The 10,781-nt window shown below is 34.0% G+C and overlaps 1 pseudogene; it reads right to left on the bottom strand.

The window, feature by feature from the left end:
* Positions 1-9,358: 9,358 nt before the first annotated feature.
* Positions 9,359-10,223, bottom strand: LOC120157287 (annotated as a pseudogene).
* Between the last annotated feature and the right edge of the window lie 558 nt (positions 10,224-10,781).

Raw genomic sequence — 10,781 nt, 5'->3', positions numbered from 1 at the left:
ATCCAAAAAGTTTGGTGACTAATTTACAATAAAAATTATAGTTTAGGGATTGAATTGAAATGTTCAAAAGTGTGAGGATTAATTTAATATTATAGTCATAGTTTAGGGATAAAATTAGAACATTTAAAAGTTTAACCACCAATTTAAAATGAAGGTCATACTTTAAGGACATGTGATGTAATTAACTCATGTTTTTACTTTGAAAATGATACTATTTTTTTTATGGAAAAGTATATAAATGCCAATATTAAAATACTTTATCCAATAGACTTTTTTATTTTAAAAAAAGAAATTTATCCAATAGGTTGAATCCATGCAAATAAACCTTGGAAAAGTTATACTTTTCTAATATTAGATAAATCCAACTTGAATATTAATTAACAATAAAATAATAATAATAGATAAAATATATTAATAGATAATATATTTTATCTATTATTATTATTTTATGGGATAAGATCTTCTTACACAATGTAATTTTTTTTTTAATTTTACACGGATTTATGATTGTTGGATGAATGAAAATAGATGGTTGAGATTAACAGTAAGAAATGAAAAGATATTCACTAAAAAAACAATGAGTCAATCGCATCTATCTATTTTCACTCATCTATTAGTCCTAAATCTGTGTAAAACTAAAAGAATTTTACATTGTTTAACAATGTCATATCCCATAAAATAATGATAATAATAGAAAAAATATATTAGTTTAAAAAATAAAAAAGAGAGAATTTTTATAGAGCAATATTAAAAAAATGTATAAATTTAGGGAGTAAAACAATAAAGTAAAATAAACAAAGGAGTGGGTGTCCTAAAAGGGGCAGCATTTAGTGGGTGTAGGGTCAAAAGCTTCGGCTTCCCCATGTAAGCCTAACCATGACAACCCTTTTGTGGGGACTTTAGGATATTATTCATTAATCTTTCCCCTTTATTCCTGTTTTTGTTAGTTATTTACAGCTAGAATTTTACCCCTTAACTTGTCAAGAGTTGGTAGAAAATACTAATTTTACTGTATATATTATTCACATTTAAATTGTATAAATTATAGTGTAATTTCATAAAATTATAGTTTCTATAGTAGTAATTACACTCACGTGTAATTATAGTGAATCTAATTCTTTAGATATGTTAAATTGACTGAGAATAATTATATTGTATTCATATTTGATAGTACAAATTGTAATCATACAATTTCAGAAGTTTAAATTGTAAAATTGAATAGTGTAATTTGAGCCTCAAACTATATCCAATTTTGCATGATCCATAATTACAATAATTATCCAAATACCTCATAATTGTGTAATTACTCTCAATTCAAACACATTATTATTTACTTGTGTACTAAAATATCTAATAGCAACAATAATATTGTATGGTCGTTGATGTACAACGAGAGGAATAGTAGTTGTGGTGGTCCTTTTGATTTAGATAAAGACTCACTATTTGTAATGATTAAGGATCTTAAGCATGGTCGATGTTTGAGAACAAAGATAAATGCTCTGATAGTAGAACATCTGGTGAGAAGCAACCTCTGTCTGATAAATTTCACTGATATATTATTATTATATTATCGTTTGAGTATAACAAAGTCGATATAATCCTCCATTATCTATTAGTATTAGTTAACTGGACTAATTTTTTTCTTCAAAATATGGATAAGTTTTGTCATCTTCACTGAAATCTATGTACAAATGGGGTATGCAAATTACATGTGGTAAGAAGAGAGTGTGTCCTACCAACCAAGCATTTGCAACTCAAAAAGGCTCATCCATGGAGGCCCACAAGTAGCTAACAAGCAAGCACAAGAACGTGGCTATAGATATTTCAATCCCAATTTTTCTTTTCTTTTTTTAAAATGGGGAAAATGAAGGCCCCAAATGCTGAAATCAGATACTCTTTAGCATAAGCAAAAATCAAGATGTAATCTATTCTGTCTTAGCAAAACAACAATTGAAATCATGGGATAGCCAGAGGTTCAATGAGTTTCATCAATGGTGGACCAAACAAATGCAAAAGCCAAGCAGTAATTAACCAAAAGCTCTAGAAAATGGTGGACCATTTTTCCACTACTGGAATAACAAACAAACTTCATATACTGAAACCCCACAAGAACAAGGGAGATATTTAATGTGTGCATTACCAGCTGCCGACAAAGAACATTTGATCATTGTCGATCACTAAGATGAATTATGCAAGTATACAAACCCCAGCGTTTATATCTCTGTGTCCTTACCAAAACAAAAGAAAATCTACTTTTCATTGCCATGGCTTATCTTTATTATTCAATTCATTCTTATGGTAAGTTTCTAACTTCGTCCCTGATTCGAACATGGACACAAATATATGACCCTCGAGATACAGAAACAAACAAAACACACATAATAAGCAAATGGGGTTAGTGATAAGGTGTTTCTAAAGTAAAAAGATGAACCGATAGAAGACAAATAGGCTCAAAAGGCATGGGTCAAAAGACACAGGAAATATAAATAATAATAGGGCCAGAAGTTGAAAATATGGCTAGTTTTCTGCAATTTGCAGATACCATTTTTAAACCACATTTTTCGAGTTAAGCAGGCAAAGGGGGCAGCCATTGTCTCAATCATGATGAGCCATTTGCATCACAGTTTTCCAATCCAAAACTCTGATAAAGAAAGGGAACATCTCACCAAACAGGCCGAACTGGCTCGAATCTCGACAAAAAGACAGAGGCAGTTTCTCTCGCATTGTGTTCTTATCTGATTACCATCCCATTCCCATTCCTCTATCATCCAACTTCCCATTCCTGTGTATTTTGACCCATAGTCAGTAGTACTAACACAATCTTGAAGTATTCGAGTTCGGAATTTTAAAAGAGACTAACTGACATGAATAAAAGTTAAGTAAAAAGTCCATCTGAACCTTAAGAAGAACTTGGTTTCTCTTTTAACGAGTCCTAAAGGTTTGAGTCTCCCTTTGACAAGCTGAGCTATCTCAAACAAGGGACTGTAACAGATAAAAAGATTGCAGATATTAGAATTCAAAACTCATTCCTACTAAGCTTCAAGTTTTTCTTTTTCTAGAGAAAGCATAATAGAATGTGCACACACTTGGTTTACATAGTCAAAGACCTTCCTTTTCATTTCCAAGGTGGAATAACGCACACTACTTGAAATGTACAAAAAGACCCCTTTATTTTCTTCTTTCTGATGTGGATTAACGCATACCATCTAATACCTAGTTCAGAGTACCTCGTGTTCCATTCTATCACTTAATCTCGTAATGCTCTCGTCAAGGATACCTTTATATTTTGTCTACTACACCCTAGGGATTCAACGCAAAGTAATTATTTGCCTACCTTGTCTACCCTACTCATTGAGATGTTCAACATAAATTTGAGTAAATAAGGATTGTTCTGAGAACATTTATCACGGAGGTAATCCTTTTACTCTCACAAGTGGCTTATAACTTAAGAGGGAAAAGACTAAGACCTGATATAATTATTGATGAAGATTTAAAAGAAGCATGGATTCCATCAACATGATTTGTAACACACACATATCGATGCGGGTGACCCGATCCGATCTGAGGTGTCACATTAAGATCATCGGAGCGACCTACAGTAAAATCCCAAAAAAATTAAAATTTATATTAAAGCGCGTAAAATCATAAAACAATTTATATTTAAAATACAAATTCAGAAAATCATTATATATTAAAAGTAGAATTCAACAATATCCAGTAATAAAACAGGTTTCAGACTCTGATATAAAAACATAATACAACTTACATGCCCCCTAATCACTTGCATCGTACTCTGCAAGCAACGCCTGTGGAACTCCTTTACTGATGTCTATAGCTGCACTGGTTAAATTCTTTTAACTTGAAATGATGAGTAAAGGAGTGAGCTTTGGGAAGCTCAGTAATACATAACTACCAAGTGATGATGAAGGACATGCAAATTTCATTTCAGAGGAAACATTTAGAGGACCAAGTTTTCAGGAGATCGGAATAGGATGTCTAGTGTGTTCCAACCAAAAAACCAGTGAAAATGGTACATATCTTTTTAAAACAGTAACAGTTTAAAACATATTTTTAAAACCATAGTAAAACTCTCTAACTGAACACCTTTATGTTGTTTCCCCTGAATTATATTCATAAGGGCTTACCCTAAGCACACAGTAAATGAGCCACCCTAAGAGAATACCTTGGGGCCTATGGGCCTACCCAAGAGTCTCCTTAGGTCCGTAAGGAATTACCTGCTTGATCAGAGCTGAACCTCCATACTCCAGAATCCTACCCATACAGTATCCAATAGAAATTAGATTTAACAGTAAACTGTAATATCAGGATCGTGATCCAGTAAAATCTCATAAGAGTGACAATGAAATAATCCACATAATTGCCCTCCACCCTTACACCATATGTGGTCCCATGATTTACCCAAGGGAGTGTCTTGGGGCCTGAGAGCCTACCCAAGAAAGTTTCTCAAGGCCTCGAAGCCTACCCAAGGGTCACCTTAGGTCTGTAAAGAATTACCATCTTGATTAGAGCTGAACATCCATACTCCAGCTTACCCATATAATGTCCCAATAAAATAGTTCAAGTAGTAACCAGTAGATCCCATGATCCATAAATCAGGATCGATTATATTTTCCAGTGAAAACAGTAATCAAATAACACATACCATGTAGCCATGGTTCATAAGCTAGTAAATCAAAAAATCAAAAAATCATAAATTTCAGTGAAACACATTTCAAAACATATAAAATAGTCATATAGTACATAAAAAAATACACTAGAGGATCCAGTTATTTTCCAGAGGTACTTAGCAATTATCAAGTGGGGGAACCCGAAACTTTTGCAAATTGATTAAATTCAGAAATGAGATCCCTATAAAAAAGGGGTTTGATAGTTGACGGATGCATCAGTCATTCGGGAAGTGATTTATCAAGATCATATAATATTCAAATATTTCTCGGAGGCAATTGATTGTTATCAAGAAGGAAAAATGTATAACTTCTATAGATTGGATGGAAATCAAAATCGAAGTCCCTATAAAAAGGGTTCGTTCATTAACAGATCTAATCAACCTTCCGAAATTGATGTTTCCAAATTCATTTAAGATTCGACTGTATAAAAAGATACTCAAGAACCTTTACATCAGAATTTTTGAAGACCTAGAGATAACACGAGTGTTTCCATTGTTTAGGCAATTAGGGTATTTTGAACATTTTAATTTCTGATGGCTTCTTAGTAACTTAATACAATAAGGGTAAAGCGGTAGTTTGCATTATTCTAAATTTATATTCATTATCAAGACTTCGAGTCAAATCATACTAATCGATCTCCACCCTATAAAACTTGTCAATAAACTGGACTGATATACTTCACGAATAATCACTTTAATATTGATTACACTGGTTAAATTGGTCACTTTCGGAATCACCACTGAATAGAACTAGAGGAGACGATCATGTATTCGATGGTATTATATTTTTATGTGATGTATCAGTATCAAGAATACCCAGTATACTTGAGTTACACTCTATAACCTTTAGGGATTATACAACATAAGTTTATTAGTGTTTCTAGAATTTATCCAAAGACACTCATTTATTCCAAGCAGTTAGGATATTTAGGTCACTTCAACACTTGAGGTTACTTCAATCATCTTGAAGTTCAAGGTATCTTAATCCTTTTGGGGTTCAGGAGTATTTCATTCATTTGAATATCGAAGGTTATTTTAGATATTTCGTAATTCGATGACATTTCAATAATTCATTTCAATCCAAACATATGCATTTTTTCTTATAATTGGTAAAGTATTTCCTTTCTAGGTTATTTTCCACCTTTAGGGGAAATCTTAGTTTTTTTACAATACAAGGGTATTTTGATCAAATTATAATTCAATGTATTCCAGTCTTTTCTTTCTGTCCAACCATACCATTTAATTCAAACATGAATAGTATTTCTAATATTTTAGTCTTTAGGGTGCTTACTGATAAATCGACAATTATAGGTCTTGTACCTTGTTGAATGTTACAATCTGATTATCAGTGACTATCCGAGCAGATCGGGAATTTAACAGATGAAACAGTAAATTGTTGGATTAAAAATGAATTCTCAGGGTACTTCAACTATCAGGGTCAGTCCAGACCGTTTTTACCTCATAGGGGAAATTTTGTAATTTCTTAACCAAGTGATTCTATATTAAAACTTTTAACGAAAATAATTAGAATTTAAAGATTCTGAGGTTGATTGCTTTATCGATTAATTACTAAACCTGAAATTATTTCTTATCATTCTTCTAGTGTCTTTTGCGTGAAATATGAGTCGTATTCAGTTTAATTATTTTCATCGCATTTGGATCGAGTTTAGAATATATATATATATATATATATATATATATATATATATATATATATATATATATATATATATATATTAATCACACATATTTTTCTAAACATGTTCTTCTATGCATTAACCATTGCCAACATGCTTCATAAAGAATATATAAGGTAGCAATATATTATCTCGATTTACAAGCCATACCGATCGACCATTTAAACTCCAGTTGATCGGCCTCGACCTTTAATTCCACGTCCCATAATATCTCAGATACATAACAAACGAATTTACTTTAGAAACTGAACGTAATCGATAAACCAAATTGAATCCGAAGATAAAACATTGAGAAAAGGTTTATCGAGTGCGAATTTGGCAAAACGAAATTCGAATTCAGACTCGGGAAGTCGAAAAACATAAAATATGACTTTTCGAAAAATTTGACTTTTTGGTCAAAGTCAATTGTCAACGTCAATGGGTTGAGTCGGACGAGTTGACTCAGTTCGGGTTGACTTGGTCGGGTCAAATAGACTCGATTCAGACATGGTTGGCCGGTTCGGGACGGTCCAAACCGACTGGACTGATTCTAGAAGAAACCTGAGCTGGGGGACGAGCCCCACGTGCATATGGCGGTGCGTGGTGGCGAAGACGGGCTCGAGGCGGTCGACCAATTACTCCACGAGCAATTAAACATCACTATCAAACCAAACCAACTCAAAATCAACCAAATCCATGCAAAAAAATATCTGAAATATAATCAGAGCTTACCTAAGGCGGCGATCGGCGATGGGACGATTTTCGAAAGACAAACCCAGTCGGGTTTTGGTTGGAATCTCTTCGGAAGCACAACGGTGGCTGGCGTGACGCTCACCGGCGGCTGGATCGGTCAAAATTTGCAAGAAATAGAGGGTGGCGGATTTTCATGATTTCGTGCCTAGCGGCAGTTGAATCGGGCGATCTGAGGGCTGGGGTTGAATCGTCGGTCGTTGCTGAGCTCGATGGGGACTCCAGTGCACTTGATCGCCGACCGGATGTGGCCGGCCAGTGCAAGGTTCTGAAACTTTCAATTTAGTCCCTAATTTCATTAAATTTGGGGTGTTACATGATTCACCACTAGTCATTTCAGATATCCTATAGGAGACAGTACTAAGAATCCCCCAGGAACATCTTGTACCCTTCTAGTGTGCGATTTAAAGCTTGAACAACCCAGTTAAGACTTCAAATTGCAATTATCAAGACAGTGGCTTACAAGTATCCTCTTGTAGTTTTTGCATCACTGGTAGTTTAGAGAAAAGGGAAGAAAAACCAAAACATCTGTAACTTCATGTCAGTACAAAAATTGTCGGAATCTTAGCTTCATGCAATAGTTTGCTTCTGATTTTCTAAGACAATTCCATGTCAAATTCATGTATTTTGTTCTAAAAAACTAGTGTACTGCATGTTAACCACGATACTTTTTTTCTACCCTAGCTACTTGGCTATCAAGAGAACAAGATAAAGGAGGTATAATCTTATATTTCCTCTTGATACAAAGGTAAACGATTTATTCGTTTTTTTTTTTGGTAGTATTTCAAGCAAATAATGTCTGAAATAAATTGCAGGAAGCCTTTCTTGGTTATCCAACCAATAACAATGGAGACTCGGGTCTTACACGTGGAGATTTGGAACTTCCATCACAAATCGCGAACAAGTAAAAATAATTCCAGTTAAGGCTGTTCATAAGATAAGTTAATTGAAATATTGTTGGAAACTCTCAATTTCCTTTCTCACCTGCATTGTTCCCAAACTTACTGGTTTAGCATGGAAGAATGTCTCAACAAAAATTACCTGGTACCCTTTGACATCTTTCCTTCTCCACAGGATTGCTGACAAATACGTTCCATATCACTTGCTCAGCTGGTCACGGATGTCAAGAAGATGTGGCTGAAACAGAAACACAAAATGAAACCACAGAGACAAAAGAAAAAAACAATATCAGGCCATTATACAGAAGTTGAAGCGTTGATCATCAAGATTCTGAAGAAAAACCCGAAGCTTTTGTCAACATAAACGGCCGTTACTACATCCAGATGACATCTTACTAAGAATCTTTGCAACTGAAGAGTGTCTTTGTACAATTCAAGCCAGACTATAAATTTTAGTACTTCTTTGGTCATTAGAAGTCTCAAAATATAGGTATTATGATCTCATCCTTCCTTCTATTGAATGTGTAATTTCCATTAATGATCTTTTACTGTAGAAAATGACAAGGACATCAAGCCGAGTTCATGGAACTTTGATTACAAGGGGCCGAGGAATTATGTCCAATTGTTAGCTTCTTGTTGCCTGAACAAGCACAACTTACAAGAGATTAATAGATTGCTCTTGTATATTTCATGGTTACCAGTAAGCAAACAGAACTTAATTCTGGGGAGATTTAAGGATTGGAGCTCAATGGCTACATTTCCCGGACTCAGGATTAGTACGTATTCAAGTATGCTCATATTTTCTAATATTTTTCTTATTTAGAGGACCATATCTCCATACTCATGTTTGAACGTGTCCAATACATATATCACATATGGATACTTTAAAGAGTTCGGATAACAAAGCTCAACGGATCACAGAGAATAAAATTGTACTTCGATTCTAATTCGAGAGTATGACCCTTTACTCAGGAATGAATCTTTAAGAAACTTGGCTTGTTAATGCTATTACTAACTTAACCGTACCAGTGGCTCACCTGACGGTAACCATATTGTCAACAAGCAGCAGGACTCGGCTTCTTATCATTTTCCATTTGGTGAGGGCAAGGCATAATGTCAATGTCTCCAAAATGATGAACTCTATACATGATACACACACACACACGAGTGTGTGTAGATATGTATATAAATGCCAATAACATGTTTTTAAACAAGCAAACCAAGATTGCAGATTGATAAAAAAATTCGAACCAAAACCCATATATTTTCTCTGGTCATTCATGTCATGCTAGAACATACAAGACATTAGATGCAACACTAACAACTAAAAGCTCATTTATTTAATAGGATTCTACAATAAACAAGGTAAAATCTTGCAGCTAAGAATCCAACATCCATTACTAATTATAAAAATCTACATTAGCAACACATTAGGCACATCATATCTTTAACAAAAATGCAAAGACTAACACTGTAATAATGGACCCTCCACAAATCTCTATGTCTCGATGGTATTCCCAAGTCCAAATGAGAAATGTTCACGAACAGGTGAAAACTCCACTAATCCAATCTCCATTGCATATCCAGAACAGGCAATTTCAACTCTCTCAACACACAAAAACCTCAGCAGTTCTTGTTTTTGGAACTTGTTGAGCTACGGGGCAATAGGGAATCCAAGAGTCAACTTTAAAATCTTCTCCAACTTCAATCCTTCCTTTTTAATTGCCTCGGATAACTGAGCCTGGAACTGTAGGAGGGCCATTGTTGGAGCTGGTGCGAGAAAAAGAAGATTGTTTTCATTTGGGAAAGCCCCAATTGAAGAAAAAGATAGAGCCAAAGGATCTTGCTTTGAAGCGAAGGACTTTACAATGGATTCTAGCTTCGTGGGGTCGAGGAAAGGGGTTGAAAAGAGAGAAATGTGAGGCCTCGACTCCGTTTCAATTAGCTGAGTGCTGATTTGACGACGAGCCAAAACATTCCAAGCCTTCAAGACTTGGTTTTCGAGTGCCGGATCGAAGTAAAGCTCGATTGAAAAGCCTTGTGACATTGAGAATCTTTTACGAAAACAAAAGAACCCGAATTTTAAAAGGATATCTAAGGGTACCCAGACAACAAATTTGGAACTCCAGAAGAATTGGGGGTGACCCAGAAAAGGGGGAAAATTCAAAACCCTAGAAAGAACATGGAAAATGAAAGATGTCCAGATTAGATTTGGTATGGTGAAGGCAGAGGAAAAATGTGAAAAAAAGGGATTTTAATGGTTTTCTCAAAGATGATAACGAGCTGAACTTTGAACGGGGGATTTGGTTTAGGCCCTCAAACTCCTTATAAAAAGTCATTTTAGTCCTATATTAATAAGATATATAAAAATATATAATTATAATTTCATAATGATATTTTAATTTAAAAGAGTTGAGAGTCCTATTTAATATGTACTCGATATATGTTTAGCTTAGGTATTTTTAGTTTTTTGAGTTTTTTTATATATTTAGAATATCATATTTTTATATCATGTTCGAGTATGAGTTTGAAGAAAAATAATAGAATCTAAACATTTTAATGCTTAATTTATCATTTACATTATCTACAAACTTAACACTCATGAAATTTCACATTAATCGAGTATTGAATTTTATTAGTGTTTAAATATAATTTTTATAGTGGTAATGACAAATTAGCTCTAAACATTTGTATATATAGTTATTTTATCTCATTTTTCCCGAGTATTTTAATCTAAGCCAAAAAAAATTAGGATCGATTTACATATTG

This window comes from Hibiscus syriacus, unplaced genomic scaffold (assembly GCF_006381635.1).
Source record: "Hibiscus syriacus cultivar Baekdansim isolate YM2019G1 unplaced genomic scaffold, ASM638163v2 tig00111239_pilon, whole genome shotgun sequence".
NCBI lineage: Eukaryota > Viridiplantae > Streptophyta > Magnoliopsida > Malvales > Malvaceae > Hibiscus > Hibiscus syriacus.
Note: the sequence above shows the minus strand (reverse complement) of the source record. Positions and strands in the feature narration are given on the sequence as shown.